The following is a 12,983-nucleotide window of genomic DNA, read 5'->3' as shown; positions in this document are numbered from 1 at the left end:
CAAGACATCCATAAGCACAGGACACCACAGGAACCCACTCAGGCTAAGGAGGGCAGAGTGGTCAGGGAAGGCTTGCTGGGGGGGGTGATGTCTCAGTAGACACCTAAAGCATGTGGAGGACCTTGCCAGGGAGGCCCAGACTGGTAGCACATCAAGGCCTGGGGACCCAGGTAGAGCACGTGTCTGTGGAGCAGATGGGCTACACTGGGAGCCAAAGGTGAGCAGGAAAGACAGCAGGGGACTATGGCTACAGATGTTGTCAGAGCCAGAGCAGCAGGGCCTGAGCAGCCACAGCAAGAACCTGGATTTTATCCTAAAGACTAGGGGAACCGGGGAAGGGCTCTGGACAGGGTAAGGATATGACCAGATGTGTTTTGGAAAGATCACTCTGGTTGCTGCATGCAGAATACACTGCAGGACAAAGAAAGGACACAGGAAAACAGAAGAGGCTTCAATAAACAAAGACTCAGCACTAGAGGTGGCCAGTGTGGTGAACAGCTCTCACTCTCAGGGAAAGCCAAGGCTTCTGTCTTCTTATCGCAGGTCCCACAAGTATGACTACCTTTTCCTTGCTGGAGAAACTTGGGGCTTACAGAACAGGAACTTCTTCCCATCTATACCCTCTCCCCACAGTTCTGTCTGGGCTGCTTGCTTCTCAGACTCAGAAAGGAAAATGGAAGCTGCCAGGCAGTTTTAAGGTATTAAATAACAAAAAGCAAGAAGCTTCTAGAAATGGCTCAGAAGAGAAACAGCTCTCATACTTACCCTTCAGGAATATAAATACCACCTTAATAATAACTTGCTTGTGGTTAGCACTCTACATTTTACAACACTTTGAGTGCCATACCTTTTTGAAGACTCTCATTATGCCTGTGAAATAAATATTCCCATTCTAGAGAGGAGGAAACCAAGGCCCCGAGGGCTTGAGCGACTGGTACAAGGTCACAGGGAGAGCTGGAAACAGCACAGAGGCTGGCATTCATTCCACGGCTCTTTATTGCTATTGATCCCCGAGCCCACGGGACTATAATTAATTAAAACGTCTCTCCTCAGCACTGGAGACAGCGAACTGGAGAATTCAATGAGAATCTCTGCCCAGTGTGGAAGTGTTTCATCGTGAAGTCCTGGGAGGGCTTTTAAAACGAGAGAGGGACCCACGAGGTGGGGAGGGAGGAGATGCCGCAGGCTTGTTAGAAAATGTCATCCCCGCCTGAAAATGCCCACTCCACGAAGACAGGGGCTGTGCATCTGATCCCTTCTCTGCTCTTGGGAGGTGGGAATGATCCTGGTCTCAGTCGAACAGGAGTGCCCAGGCTGGGGTGGGGAAGCAAGTTGGCAGGAGAAATAGAAGGAAGAAACCACATGGAATGCTTCCCTTTCGTCTGTCCCTACCCCAACATTTTTATCCAGGTCCAATCAGGGAGTTAAACTGTACAATTTATTTATAGAAAGTAAAACAGTCTCCAAACACCACTGTCACCAAAAAATTAACGGTTATTTTTGAGCTTGTACAATGTGCAAGGCACAAGCCCTCCCCCTACAGTCTCCCAATTAATCTTTAGCATGAGCCTAGGCATCGTCCTTAAGGTCCACATGGCTGTTACAAATGACAGAACCAAGATTCAACCCAGGCCTTTCTGACTGCAGGGCCTGCGCTGCCCTGCTTGAGAGGGCAGGGGCCCCTCACCGCACTTGTTTTGGTGACAGGGGTGTGGAGGGGAAGAGGGATGCATCTGGCTCTGTATATGTGGGAACTTTCGTTGATTTTAATTCATCTGGGAGGCAAGTGGAACTCTCGCCATCTCTTCCACTTCCTGCTTTCTTGAGACGAGACAGGGACGCGGTACTGAGGAGTGAAAGAGCTCAGATAACAGCTCCACAGAGAAGAGGCAGCAGAACCTCCAATTCCCACAGCACTCAAGTGCACCCAACCACCCTCTCACTGTTTCCTTTGCCCCTCATGACAAACCCTGTAAGGCAGGAAGAGAGATATAACATTCCCATTTTCCACAAGAGGAGCGTGATCTGCCAGGGGTCATGGAACACACAGATCTTGGAGCTCCACGGGCATCTCTCAGAGGGCGAACAAGGCTTTAGGCAGAAGCCACTGTAGTGCACAAAAACTGGGAAGGGTGGGAGTAGTGTCAGAGAGGTCTAGCCAGACAGACGGAGAGGGTGGAAAACAGATCTAGTGAAAGGAGGAGGAAGGAAGTGGGGGTTGCCTGAGCTCAGAAGTTGAGGGATGATCTAATTTATCATCCTAGGCTTTCAATAGCTGCCAGAGTGATTTTTATGGGCAAATTGCTCAACAAACCTCTAAGCACATAGGAAACAATTGAACAGGAGGTAAAAGGTAACAACAGTCTTATAATTAAAGCAGTACTTACTGGGGTTGGGCAGAGGGAAGAATTTCTCATGCTGGAGGATAGGAGAGGAGATTTTTTTTTTTTCATAAGTTGATAAAATCTATAAGAGAAAAATCTGCCAGGGTCTACTCACAAGTAAAAAGCAATTGCTGAGATGTGAACATGAAAACATAAAGGTTGTTGCCAGTAAGTAGGCCTTCTTGTGCAAATGTCATCTTGTTATACAGTCCACCTCGAACACAATTTAATAAATAAACAATGATGGACTAGAAGAAATTCCCAAACAACTGAGGAATGCCAGTTCCATGTTGTCTGAGAAGCTGATAGGTTTTCAGTGAGTGAAGTCTTTCAATTGGTAAGACTTGGAGGTGCATTTTATGATTACAAATTTCTAATTTTCAAATTAATAACATTTATTTGCTGCAAAGTTAAGCAATGAGGACAATGAGGTTGTTCTGATCAACACAAATAATTTGAACTCAGGAATTGGAGACAACAGCTTGCAGCTTACATCTTACAAAATACAGTTTTCCGTTTGGTTTTAGCTGCCCAGTGCTAAAAAAAATCTTTCTAATTTAATGGAGAGTTGATGCATTTGATGAATAAGTAGATATATTTTTTAAAAAAAATATAGCCTGCCCTATAATCTCAGGATTATCTTCAACTAAACAGATGTTAAAAGAATAAGCTGGCGACCTTCGACATGTAAAAACGCAGTATATAACATATAGGAATATTTTTAAAAATAATATTCTTATTATTACAACTTTAAAAAGAGCTAACAATTTGAAACAGTGTAAACACTGAAGCATCCTTGTGGACTTGCAGATACAGTTTGTAAAGTGCTGGCTGGGATGATCTTCAAGACTCCTGACCTCCTGAGTCTCTGCCTCCTCCCTCACCATGACATCTTGAACAGAAAGCAGTGAAAACATCAGTGGCAGAAGCTGGCATGAAACAAACAGGTTTTCCCTCCACTTCAGAGGGTAAAGAGAGAGGGAAGAAGAGAAGGTAACAATTGCTGCCACACAAACTCTACCTTTTCAGATAAATCTTCATATACCTAAAGCTAGATAAACCACCAGCTAACAAAACAGAAAGGTATGCAGATGTTCAGAGCTAAGAGGGCACTGCCAACTCCTCCTTCTGCCCCAGGGCTGAAGCCTTAGCCATAATAACTCAGTAGCTTCTGCTACAGAGAACACCAGATCCCCTTGAACAAGTAATTCAAACACTTTGGAGACTGGCTAACATACCTGCAGCAGCGATGCATACAGATGGCAGATCTTCACAATGCATGCTGTGGCACGTTTATTCATTTTTAATCATGACAGTATTCTTTTGCTGTCATTCGTTGGGATAAGGAAAATCACTGTTATATCTTAGATCTAGAAAAACTAAAAAGCTGGGATAATTAGGAAAAAGAAGAAAAGACAGAGGTGGTGACCTCCATATCCCTGGAGCTATTCAAACCAATACTTAGACAACACCTTTTGTTTTTTTTTGTTTTTGTTTTTGTTTTTTTTTTGAGATGGAATCTTGCTCTGTCGCCCAGGCTGGAGCGCAGTGGCGCGATCTCAGATCACTGCAAGCTCCGCCTCCTGGGTTCACGCCATTCTGCTGCCTCAGCCTCCCGAGTAGCTGGGACTACAGACACCCGTCACCACACCCAGCTAATTTTTTGTATATTTTAGTAGAGAGGGGGTTTCACTCTGTTAGCCAGGATGGTCTCGATCTCCTGACTTCGTGATCCGCCTGCCTCGGCCTCCCAAAGTGCTGGGATTACAGGCATGAGCCACCATGCTTGGCTTAGATAACACCTTTGAAGGCAACTGTAGAGAGGATTCCTCTCCAGGGTGACACGTCGTACTGAATGATTCCTAAGGTTCCCCTCCAACTCAAACTCTGTTTCTAAAAATAAAGGCAACCCTTTTAAAATTAAGTTTTAAAAATCACACAAGTTATATATATATGCAATCATATCTCAGTACCAACAATAGTATAACAGAATTTACAAAGCATGTTTCCCATGGGTATTTTCCCAGGTAATCATTGCCACAGCCCTGCAACATAGCCGCTACTGTTATTATCCCCATTTCAGAAGTGGGGCAGGGGCTCTGAGTTTAAGTAATTGCTCTGAGGTTAGGCAGTTGGAGAGCAGTAATTGCTGACAGCTCTAGGTTTCCCTCTGACATTTTTCCTCCTCCTCTTCCCTCATCTTCTCCCCTTTTCGTCTTCTGAAAAGTACAGTTTCATAATGAGAAAATGGAGGAGAGAAACAGAATGAGCCTCCTGTACAGGTAGCTGACTGAATCCCCTCCCGTCACTTCGTACCACAAGATGATTCAGGGAAGACTTACTCATAACCTCGGTGTGTAATGAATATACTGAGTTGTGCAATAATTTTTTTTAAAAAAAAGGTTCATGCATATCTGAACCAATTTTGAAAAGAAAAAAATTAGTCCCTTTTTTAAGTTTAAAAAAGGAAGCATTTTAGTCTAAAGTGAGGAAATGAAAGGGAGGAGGTTTGGGTTTTTTTTTTTTCCTTTTTTCCAAAATAGGCTCTATCATTCCCACCGGTGATGAGTGCTCGCTGCTTCTGAGATCACAATGAAACATGAGGCTGAATTCCACAATTAATCGGCACAGCAGACAAATGTCAATTCATTAAAGATGGAAAAGAGATTAATTCTAAAAGATAAGTCCCTCTGGTTGGTTATCAGGTTTGAATTTTCAATAGGAGAACCACCTGGTTTTTTATTTTGGAGGCTGATTTTTTTTGTGCTTGATTTTTGGAGGCTGTTTTGGTCCTCAGAATTCAGATCAAAACCGATTTTTCTGAAAAACGTTTTAGCAAAGAAGGTGTGGGTGGAAGTGGTTAGGGAGGAGTGATTCCCATCAAAAAGCCTTTCAGTATTCCAATTGCTTGAAGAAGCCACATTTCTCAAATGGCTGGAAGGAAACGAAGAGTCCTGAAACCTCGCACTCGAGTTGAACAGTTTCTATAACATACCCTCTCAATCCTCCTTCTGATGGAGAACTCTGGAGGGGAGAAGTTACTCTGTCCAAAAGAGACCCTTGGGGCCCAGAAAGATTTAGTAATTGGCTCTAGCATACACAATACAGGCTGCGCACATGGTTCATGCCTGCAATCCTAACACTTTGGGAGGCCAGGACAGGCGGATCACTTGAGGCCAGGAGCCTTGAGACCAGCCTGAGCAACACAGCAAGATCCCCTGTCGCTACAAAAAGTACGAAAACTAGCCAGCATAGTGGCACCTGCCTATAGTCCCAGCAACTGGGGATATTGAAGCAGGAAGATCACTTGAGCCCAAGAGTTTGAGGGTGCAGTGAGCTATGATCACTGCACTTCAGCCTGGGCCACACAGTAAGGAAAACAAAAAACAAAAAACAAAAAAAAACCACAGCATAGACTTGTATCCTGACTGACTGATACCCTGTGATATCCTGATTTATATCCAAGTCAGTGTCCCTTGCCCCTCAAGAGGGAAAGCACTTTCAAAGAAAGATGTCAACTCGAGTTCAGCTTCCTGAAACCCAGCTTAGCCACTATGTGTGCTATACGGAGAGGGGAATGGCCAGGCATCCCTCAAAGCATTGATATCCTCATGGACATAAAACAGAGAGAAACTGGGAATGATCAGAATCTGTCATTTAAGACCTGTGGGAATGTTCAGCCTGGAGAAGTTGTTTTTCCTTGCAAATTCTTAATCCCTACAAATGAAGAGTGGTAGCTGTAGTTACCACTTGCTTCTTTCAACTCTGTATAACAAACCAATGCAAAGAACTCAAGGACAGCATAGCTGTGTTTGACTGTGAGCTGATAATAATAGCAATAGCACCTAATGCTCATCACATGTCAGGTACTGTGCTGAGAACATTAAATAGTTTTATATGCATATTACAGATTAGGAAACTGAGACACAGAGAGGTTAAAGTCACCTGCTCAAAGCTCTAAAGTAGAAGCGTTGAAATTTAAACCCACAGGTCTGACTCTGGAGCCTGTGATCTTTTTTTTTTTTTTGAGACGGAGTCTCACTCTGTCGCCCAGGTTGGAGAGCAGTAGTGTGATCTCCACTCACTGCAAGCTCTGCCTCCCGGGTTCACGCCATTCTCCTGCCTCAGCCTCCTGAGTAGCTGGGACTACAGGCGCCCGCCACCACGCCCGGCTAATTTTTTGTATTTTTAGTAGAGACGGGGTTTCACCATGTTAGCCAGGATGATCTCAATCTTCTGACCTGGTGATCTGCCCGCCTCAGCCTCCCAAAGTGCTGGGATTGCAGGCATGAGCCACCGCGCCCAGCCTGGAGCCTGTGATCTTAACTACTCTGCCACTTATAAGCTGTGCCATCGTGCTTAAGTTACTTAAGTTTTTCAAGCCTTATGTTTGTAATCTGTGAATTAATCTCTGTTGTTAAGACAAACGGAGATATCAGATGAAAATGTGAAATGGGGATTACAGCAACTCCACAAGGTAGTTCAAAGCATGAAATGAAGTAACATAAGTGAAGTATTAATATTTAGCATCAGTATGGTCCCACTGCACAATTCCAAGGATGTTATTTAAACACATAGATGTGCTACAAGGCACGCCCTGCCTGGCGCAATGCCTGTCATGGTAGAAACGTTCAAATGCTATCATTATTATTCATTACCATTGTATGACAACATCAATAATCAGGGTTAAGAACCAAGGGGAAAGTTGCTCATCCATGAAGGCAGTGTCAGTTCCTTCCAAGAGCTCTCCTTTGCTACCATCTATTCTGATTTCTGCTTCCTCAGAACCCTGTCAAGCCATCTCTCATGGGACATCTTGGTTCTTATGAGCAATTTCGGAGCATGTCTTATTTCCCTAAACAGATGATGTAAACTTCTGGAGGGCAGACGCTGGCCCTCCAGAAGCAAAAGACTTTCAGGAACTATGGTGATTTAAAATGTCCACAATTTCTTCCACATTCCTCCCTCCAAGAAGTGGAGTTGAATTCTTTTTTTGCACATAGGCTGAGCTTCATGACTCACTTCTAATAGAATAAAAAGTCCATGATGATATATAACTTTGGAGACTAGGTCCTAGAAGGACTGTGGCTTCCTGCTTGCTCTCTCCCTATCTCTTGGATGGTGTGCTCTGGGGAAAGTGAGCTGCCATGCTTCAAGGACACTCAAGCTTCCTCATGAAGAGGTCTTGTCGTTGAGGAACTGCGGTCTCCTTCTGGCAGCCAAGGGAGTGAGCCATCTTGGAAGTAGATTAACCAGCTCCGGTTGAGACTTCAGATGCCAGCAGGGCTGGCCAACGTCACGATAGCAACCTCATGAGGGACCCTGTACCACCACCATCCAGCTAAGCCCACACTGCTGACCCACAGAAACTTTAAGATAACAAATGTTTGTTGTATTACGCTACCACATTTTGTTATGCAGCACTATATAACCAAAACGGGAAATGCATGGTGAGTTTAACAGCAAGCAGACAACAGGAAAGTCACAGTTTCAGAGCAGAAGGAGTAACCTGCATACATGAATGAGATTTTCCCTATTGTTAAGACAAAACAGAAATCAGATGGAAGACCTGAGACACACTGGCTTCATGCAATCAGACTTTTGCTCAAAAATCACCAAGAGAAAAAGAGAGGGGAAAGTGTAGATGAAGGCTGACTGAATAGTTCAATACTGCACTCCCTCCAGAAAGGCCACAGTGGGGGCTCCAGCTCCATCCCCTGCTGTTCCCTCACGAGCCCCAGGGCCACCCTCCAACCACACAGACTGCAAGTTCCCCAAAGGGACTAAGCCCTTTCCTGCCCTCTTGCTTTTGTACCTGAGGGGTCCTCCTCCTCCTGGCATCCCTTTCCTCAATTATTCATTTTTATTCACTGAGTTTTTAAAAACTTTTTATTGTAAAATAATTTCAAACTAATAGGAAAGATGCAAGACTGGTACAGAGGATCCTACATATCCTTTATCCACATTGGCTGTTACCATTCTCCACATCTGTTTTATCATTCTCTCTCCCTCTCCCCCATCTACCTATATCTACAATTTTTTTCTAAGCCATTTGTGAGAAAGTTGAAGACATGATAACCTTTTATTCCTAAATTCCTCAGTGTGTATTTTCTAAGAATACAGAAAACAAAATCAAGAAACTTCACACTGATACAATACTACTATCTAATCTACAGTTCATACTCGAATTTTGCCAGTTGTTCCAATAATGTCCTTTATGTCTAATTGATTTTTTTCTGGTTCAGGATCTAATCCAAGATGGTTTATTCCTTTTTTCACTCATCAAATATGTTACATGCCAGGCACTGCGTAGAGCACTGGGAATAAAATAGTGTGTGGGGGGGAAACAGATACAGCCGCTGTCCTATAACACTTACAGTTTAATAGAGAGACATGTTAATCAAATAATCACACTTATTATAAGTCTGTATAATCACAAACTAAGACACATGCTTTAATGCCTGAGTGGGCTGAAGACTGGGGTAGAAAGGGGTCAGAAAGTTCTCTTGGAGTAGGGATACTGAGCTGCCATTAGAAGGGTGAGGCATGATTAGCCAAGCAAACTGTGTGTGTGTGTATGCATGTGTGTGTGCATGCAGGTGCATGTGTGTGTGCGTGCACGCGCTTGTGTGCATGGTAGGTAACTAGAAGAGTGCTCCATGTAGTGAGAGTAACATGTGCCAAGGCTCTATTGCAGGACACATGACTTGTTGGAGGTCAGCGTGTTTTTGGAGGGCAGAGGTGGGTGAGGGCAGAGTGGGGAGGGGGCCAGGGGTGGAGTTTAGTCTTTATCCTGGAACAGGAGGTCACTTAGGCTTTCCCAGTGACATAATTTACATTTCCAAAAGATCACTCTGACTGCTGCGTGGAGAAAGGAAATGAAAATGATGCAGGTCAACCATCCCTTAGCCTCAATTCCAAAGTCCAAACAGGCTTTTTAAATAACTTTAAAAAAATAACTCATTTAGTGACAAAGCCTGACTTGAATAGACATGACGCTATTTATAGTCTTTATTTATCCTCTTACTGTGAACACATTTTTGCTGCAGGAAAAAAATGTGTTTGATTATGGGGAGCACTGTAAACCCCACTAGAGCTATTACATAATAATATATGCACTTTACTAACATTCCTAAATCAGAAAGACTCTTCTGCCAGTGTTAGAGACTGACTGCTGCATGACCCCCAAACTCCTGTGATGAAGTCCTAACCCCCAAGGTGATGGTATTACGAGGTGGGGCCTTTGGAAGGTAATTAGGTCATGAAGGTGGAGCCATTGTGAATGGGATTAGTGCCCTTGTAAGTGGAGACATGAGTGCTTGCTCTCTTTCTGCTCTCTGCCACGTGAGGACACAGCAGGAAAGTCGTTGTCTATAAACCAGGAAGAGGGCCCTTGGCAAGAACCTGACCATGGTGGTATCCTGATCTTGGACTTCCAGCCTCCAGAACTGTGAGCAATAAATGTTTCTTGTTGAAGCCACACAGTCCATGGTATTCTGTTGTAGCAGCCCAAACTCACTGAGACAGTCAGTCATCATTTTATTGCCTCTCAGCTCCAAACCCACCTTCACTGCCTGCTGTGCAAAAATGGTTCTGGGCCCTTAAACGTGTTTCCCTTGCCAGCTAACATGATGTTAACAGTGGTTAGCAGAAGATGCTGGAGAGACACTGCAGAATGAAAGGCTTTTTTCACCCTGGTTCTGGTGTGTTCAGCAGGCAGGCAGCATGGGTGATGTCTCCGGCACTTGCCTCCTGCAGCGTGCATGACCTCTCCATGTCTAGCTCCTGCAGTATGTGTAGCTTCTCCACTGCCTCGCTCCTGCATTGTGCAGCAACCACCGGCATCCGACAACCAATAGCTTCTCCCAGCACCCATTGCCTTGAGTGGTTTTGTAGCAGAATGTCTTCCATGAGATACCTCACCATGTGTTTCTTCCTCCAGCACCCTAGCAGGCAGATTTCCCATGAACTTTGCTGGGGTGGCACTGCAGTGACTTCTCTACCACTCAGTAAGCATAGCTGTGCCCTCTCCAACAAAGTCAGGATCTCAGCCTACGGGGGCCTCTTCCTTGGGTGCTGTTATCTCAACAATGAGGGTAAGAGCTGTTCCTCTAAACCATCATTCTCAGCAAACTATCGCAAGAACAGAAAACCAAACACCGCATGTTCTCACTCATAGGTGGGAACTGAACAATGAGATCACTTGGACTCGGGAAGGGGAACATCACACACCGGGGCCTATCATGGGGAGGGGGGAGGGGGGAGGGATTGCATTGGGAGTTACACCTGATGTAAATGATGAGTTGATGGGTGCTGACGAGTTGATGGGTGCAGCACACCAACATGGCACAAGTATACATATGTAACAAACCTGCACGTTATGCACATGTACCCTAGAACTTAAAGTATAATAATAATAATAAAAATTTTAAAAAAAAAGCTGTTCCTCTATCTGCTATTCTTATATTCTTTAGAGCGCTTTTCACTTCTTACTAGCCAATTCTTTATTACTCTAATCTTCTGTTACAGTAAATAATTATTTTTATTAAACTTTCTGTGTTCAAATTACTTTGTGATTTCTCTGTCCTGACTGAACCTTGACTAATAATCTGAATGCTAAAATGTGCCTAATACACAGGGTTTGGGCTAAGAGATTACAGATCTGTAATCCTAACGGTATCTAGGTACCACTTTTTAAATGCCAGGCACTATTCCAAGTGTTTTGTGTATGTGAATTCCTTTAATCCTGATAACCAACCTATGAAGTAGGTGCTATTATCAGGCCCATTTTAAAATGTAAGAAATGAGAGAGAGAATAAAAGATTAAGGAAATTTCTCGAAGTCACACAGCTAGTAAAGAGCAGAGCTGGGATTCAATCCTAGGCAAATCCGTGGCTTTATAAGCCTGAGGTGAATGGGAGGGGCAGGTAGAGGTGGCGGCTGGAAAGCCAGAATGAAGGCTAACGTGAATCCTTCACTGTGCTCTCAGGCCTGTGCTCACTCCACCTATGGCATGCATCCCACTGCCCTGGAATTATCTGTCTAATGGGCCAGCTGGTCCTCAAGGGCCGAGACCATGTCCTTTCCTCTTAGAATGTCAAGTGCTTAGCAGAGAACCAGCCTGGGGCATGCGCAGAATTCAGTCAAAAACTGCTGCATAAATGACATATTGAATGAAGAAGAACTGCAGACCTAAATGCCAGCTACACAGCAGGCAGAGCCTTCCAGGTCAGGTCCTGTGCCTGGAGTGCCCTGGCCCCTTGAGAGCTGTCGTGGGAGTGCCTCTGCCTTATCTGGTCTGGTTGCAAACATCTGACAGTGGTTGACAACATGGCCTCCCGATCTCTTTCAACTATTGAACGCCAGGACCCATACGAAAGCAAATCTGGTCACTCAACTTCTCTGCCCAACACCCTTCATGCTCCTGGGAACTGGAGGATGGAGTGTAGCTCATGACCTGGCCCTCCCTGTGTTTTAGCCTCTCCCAGCCCCACTCTTGGGGCCAGGAATAATGAGCTTAGGAGACCCTGCACACCCTATGCTGTTTTCCCAACTCTGGACTTCTGACTGTGCTATCCCCTCTACCTGGAATCCCTTCACTACCCACCCCATGCCCAGCCATTTCTCTGCCTGGCTAAACCATCCCACTGCCCTTAAAAGACTTAGGTCAGGATTCCCTCCTTCAGGGAGCCTTTTCTGCTTACCCATCCTGCCCATCCGAGTTCACTGGCTCTCCTATGTGCTCACATAGAACCCTGTACCTACAGCTACCAAGAAAGATCTCATTGTACTCTGACTTGACCTGTTTATAGCGTGTGGAGTCCAGAGAAGTGGTTAAGGCCCAGGAACCTGTAGGCTAGTCACAGCCCCACCAGTGACCAGCTGTATGACCTTGGGTAAAACAGTTCCTCTCCCTGATACTTAATGCCTTCATCCATAAAATGGGGATAGAGTGAGTATGTTATTGGGTTGCTGCGAGAATCAAAGATGATAATGTATGCAAAGTGCTTAACATTGTGCCTGACAAAAACAGTCTGCAACAGTAGTAATGCATTCCTTAAGCTCAAAGGCTGCACGTTACATACACATCTTGGTGGCCTCAGAACCTAGCACAGCATCTGGGCCACAGAAACGTACAGTGGATGAATGAATGGATTTGTTCTCTCTCCACCCCAATAGCCTCCAAACTGCTCTCCCTGCCTCCTGTGGCTCCTGCATTGCCAGAGTTGCCTTTCTGAGGCCTACCCCTGATCAAGTCATCCTCTGCTCAAAAACTATCCATGGCTTCCTTGCCTCCTGCAGGCCAGCCTCCCTGGCCTAGCAATCAGGGACCCTGTGACCTGGTCCTCACCCACTTTTCCAGCTACTTTCTAACTGACATGTGAAGTTTCAGTGACTCTGCCTTACTCGCTGTTCTTGAAACAGGCTCCCCACTTCCTGCCACCTGAGAGACCCCAATCCTACCATGTACACTTTGCTAAAGCTTTAACCTTCTTCAGGACCATCTTAAAAATCAGCACCTTTCAGAAGTCCTTCCTGACCTCAACCAGGGTGCTGCTCTCTTCCCCTCGGCTTCCCACAGCACCAGCTGATCTCCTC

General features: G+C 45.0%; 1 protein-coding gene across 1 annotated transcript in view; it reads right to left on the bottom strand.

Moving 5' to 3' along the window:
* Positions 1 to 12,983, bottom strand: part of GALNT10 (polypeptide N-acetylgalactosaminyltransferase 10) — a 341,115-nt gene that overhangs the window by 207,465 nt on the left and 120,667 nt on the right. The window lies entirely within an intron of this gene.

This window comes from Mandrillus leucophaeus, unplaced genomic scaffold, assembly GCF_000951045.1.
Source record: "Mandrillus leucophaeus isolate KB7577 unplaced genomic scaffold, Mleu.le_1.0 Scaffold222, whole genome shotgun sequence".
In the NCBI taxonomy this organism is placed as follows: domain Eukaryota; kingdom Metazoa; phylum Chordata; class Mammalia; order Primates; family Cercopithecidae; genus Mandrillus; species Mandrillus leucophaeus.
Note: the sequence above shows the minus strand (reverse complement) of the source record. Positions and strands in the feature narration are given on the sequence as shown.